Genomic DNA, 4,655 nt, shown 5'->3' on the forward strand with positions numbered 1-4,655 from the left:
GGGTCAATGGAGCTGGCCCTGTGTTTCTCCTTTGCTAGCTGGCACAACGTGGACCCTTGTTAGCAGAGGATGTTGGAAGGATACTGCTGCCAGAAGGAGTTTCTCTCTTTCGGGTTCCAGAGCATTCTCCTCTCTGGGCTTTTACAATACACAGTCTGTTCAATATCTGAGCCCAGCAGTGAGTGACCACAACCATCTCCTGCAGAGCACCCAGCTCCTGCAGGGCCTCGGCGCCTCCTCAGGAATCTTTGCAGTGAGTCCTGAGACCTATCACCTACCTGGGACAGTTCTCCCTGGCACCTCAGAGGGAAGATTTCCAGCAAGTTCTGCCACCATGGCATCTCTGCAGGTTGGTGTCTGAGCAGTGAGCCACGGCTGGGCTCTCAAAGAGTTCTGGGTCTCAGCCTTAGGGACAGCAATTGCTCTCTATAACTGCAAATCCTGTATTCTTTGGGATTTTCTCTCCTTCGTACTGACCAGTTCCCCACGACTTCAGTATCTTGTTCCAATGAATAATTCTTTATAATAAACTCTCCACATTCAAATATCGGTATGGTTTTTGTCTCCTGGTTGGTCCCTGATTGATACCTGTTGCTTCCTTTCTGAGCATCTTATTGCAGAGATTAAGGCCTGAAAATTACCTGGCATCCCACAAACATGAACAAGAGATTCAAGAAGCTGGGACCTGAGGAAAAATTGCTTTTATCTTATCTTCTTAGTTTCTCATCTAGGTTTCACGGGATGCAGGAGAAAAAGATCGACCACAACGCACTTTTTGGAAGTGGCACCTATGAAATACACCCATCTCTTTTCATGATCTAAAAACATTTCAGTCTTTTTAAAATTTCATACTTCTGTTTCAACTATAACCCACGTACAGTAGCCAGCATCCAATTCTCCATCCCATTGGATTGATTTTAATCAGTCTTAAAAGCTCAGTGTAATTCCTCCCCCAGGAATGAGTGGACTCAATTATCAGCTCTCAGGACAGTAAGGCCACCTCCCATGCACACAGCAGCTCCATGTGTGTTAAGTCATTCAACTATCAAAGCTCTGGGACATCCAGGAGAAGTTTTACTGTCCTCCCCCTTAGGCAAGCAAACCTGACCCAGGAGGAGTTAATGGGTCTCACAAGGGCAAGTAATAAACAGCCAAAGTGTGTGCTAAGACTCAAATCCAGTCCTCTAAATTCATTGTTCTTTGAGCCATGGCTTCCTCCCCCACATCTCTCTGTTTCCTGGACAAAGGCTTTATCTTCTGCTAAAGAATTTCAAAGATCAGCAAACAGGAGTGTGCGGGAGGTTATTTTGAGGGGGCGACAGTGGGGAGTGTTCAGGACTTTTCTGGTACCTCATCTCTGCTGAGTAGACGCCATCTGATACACTGAACTGGCTCCAAGCCAGCCCCAGACAGAAAGGCAGGAACCGAAGGTAGGCGAGGGCTGATGTGGGGAGGGAGGAACAGTGGAAATGGTGTTGCACAATCAGAAGGGGACTCGTGAGGTTGGCACTTCCCTAGCAGGGAGCCAAGGCTGCACAGAGGGAGAAGGGGGTGGGGTGGGGTAAACGGTGGCTCTGCCCATCCTGTTTGGACACTAGCTGTACGAGAGAAGTCACCCTATCTGAGGGTGCATGCCAGCGGCCTTCACATGGTGGCTTAGAGCTGGTACGCTAGTAGGGAAATAACCCCGCTGTGTCCCTGTGTAGATGGGGTGATGGAATGGCCTGCTTCACAGCAGACTATCTCAGTGTACACCTGCTCTGGAGCCCTTAATTCCTGCTGATTCTTTCTAGCACTGTTTTTACTCTCAAAATTAAGTGATGTGGTCTCCCTAGTAAGTCTACTGCAGACAGCAGACACTGGAATGTGGGACTGGGGGCTGGGTAGTGATGCTGCCACCTCAAGTGTGGGTGTTTGAACTCCCTAAAGAAGCCCAGTGTGGGGAGAATGATTTGATGTTTTTTGAGTTACCTTCATTTTTCTGGAAAATTTCTCTCCTCTTTTCACCACTGATTTAACTATGTCTCTGCGCACAAGACCCTCCATCCAAGGTTTAGTAAAATCAAATTCATTTGCTAATTCCGGAGTCCTAAGATAGTTCTAAGCACACATTTATTTTAATAAAAAGAACACATAAAAAACTATTTTTAATTTCCTAACAAATTGTGGTGGCGTTGAGTAAAAGTTTGCATTAGTCCATTTTTGTGCTGCTGATAAAGACACACCCAAGAGTGGGCAATATACAAAAGAAAGAGGTTTCAAGGACTCACAGTTTCAGGTGGCTGGGGAGGCCTCACCATCATGGCAGAAGGTGAAAGGCCTGTCTCATATGGCAGCAGAGAAGAGTGAGAGTCAAGCTAAATGGGTTTCCTCTTATAAAACCATCAGATCTCATGAGACTTATTGACTACCAGGAGAACAGTATGGGGGAAACTGCCCCCATGAGTCATTTATCTCCCACTGGGTCCCTCCTACAACATGAGGGAATTATGGGAGCTACAATTCAAGGTGAGATTTGGGTGGGCACACAGCCAAACCATATCAGAGTCAAACTGAGTGTGTACCTAAGGGGAAGTAAGTGCAGATGGAACATTTCCAAGTGGAATATGTGTGTCACCAGAGTACCCCTAAGCTTCAAGAGCTTATAACAACCCAAGATGACAACCATGGACATGACAAAACAGTGGCTAGAATTTATTAGGCACATACTGTAGGCCAAGGACTGCTCTAAGAGTTTTATATTCACCATTCTACTTAACCTCAAAGTAGCCACATAAAGGAGATGTGAATGACAAATACTGTATTTAACTTAGTACCCAGTGATAATAGATACCAGCTTCTCCCTTTGGCACCTCTTCATTCTCCCACACATCACTGAAGACCTTCTCACCTTCTTCCACCCAACTCCCAGTTATTTCTGGAACCCTGGAAATCTCATGAGTACTTGTGTGTGGGGGGGGTGTATATTTTTTTAAACTTTTTCAAGCTTTTCATTTTGAAATAATTTCAGACTTCCATAAAAATTGCAAAAATATTACAAAGAATTCTAGCGTACTTTTACCAACCCCCCAAATGTTAACGTTTTATATAACCACAGTACAATGATCACAATGAAATTAACACTGGTATAAATAACAGTGATAGAATCTACTAATGTCACTCTTTTGGGTTTAGGATCCAATCCATAAACATATATTGTACTTTTTTGTCATTTCTCCTTGGTTGTCTTTAGTCTGAAACAGTTCCTCAATCTTTTTGGCTTCCATGATCCCGATACTTTTCAAGAGTACCGATCAGTTATGTTGCCCAAGGTTCCTCAGTTTGGGGTTATCTGATGTTTCCTCATGATTTGTGTTCAGGCTTTCTATTTGGGGTAAGAATAGCACAGAAGAACTATTTTGTCCTTGTCAGGGCATCATATGAGGCACACGATTTGTCCCTTTACAGGTGACAGTGACTTCCCCTTATTAAGGTTGTATCTGCCAAGTTTCTCCATAGTAAATATTTTCCCTTTGGTGCTTAATAACTAGATCCTTTAAGAACATGCGAAGACCATGTTCTCATCATATCTTTGTCAATTAAGTTTAGCTTACACTGATGACTCTTGTCTACAAAAATAATCACTATTTTGTTTCCCTAAAGGTGATGTTCTATTTTATTAGCCCTTTTGTAGTTACTCATCGGAATTCTACCCCAAGAAAAAAGCCTTTTCTTTTCCGTCATTTATTTTATTTTTTGAGACCTAGTCTCTCTCTGTCACCCAGGCTGGAGTGCAGTGGTACGATCTCTGCTCACTACTACTGATCTCCTCCTCCTGGGTTCAAGTGATTCTCCTGCCTCAGCCTCCTAAGTAGCTGAGATTACAGGCATGTGCCACCACGCCCGGCTAATTTTTGTATTTTTAGTAGAGATGGGGTTTCACCATGTTGGCCCAGCTGGTCTTGAACTCCTGACCTCAGGTGATCTGCCTGCCTCAACCTCCCAAATTGCTGGGATTATAGACATGAGCCACAGCGCCCAACCTCCCTTCATTTATTTAATTATTTGTTTGTTTATTTGTATTGACATAGACTCAATAATTCTTATTTTATTCCATGAGTTCCAATTATCTCAGATGTGGTCATGGAATCAAAAACCAGTTTAAACTCACTCCTGTAATCCCAGCTTTTTGGGAGGTTGAGGCGGGAGGATCAGTTGAGGCCAGAAGTTCAAGACTAGTCTGGCCAACATGCATCTCTGCAAAAAAAAAAAAAAAAACACAAAAATTAGCTGGGCATGGTGGTGCACACTGTAGTCCCAGTTACTCAAGAAGCTGAGGCAGGAGAATCTCTTGAACCCGGGAGGCGGCAGTTGCAGTGAGCAGAGATCATGCCACTGTACTCCATCCTGAGGGACAGAGTGAGACTCCGTCTCAAATAAACAAATAAATTAGCTCCAGTAAGACTCATGAGGCCGGGCGCGGTGGCTCAAGCCTGTAATCCCAGCACTTTGGGAGGCCGAGACGGGCGGATCACGAGGTCAGGAGATCGAGACCATCCTGGCTAACACGGTGAAACCCCGTCTCTACTAAAAATAGAAAAACTTAGCCGGGCGTGGCGGCGGGCGCCTGTAGTCCCAGCTACTCGGGAGGCTGAGGCAGGAGAATGGCGTGAACC

Source organism: Theropithecus gelada, chromosome 8 (assembly GCF_003255815.1).
Source record: "Theropithecus gelada isolate Dixy chromosome 8, Tgel_1.0, whole genome shotgun sequence".
Classification (NCBI taxonomy): Eukaryota; Metazoa; Chordata; class Mammalia; order Primates; family Cercopithecidae; genus Theropithecus; species Theropithecus gelada.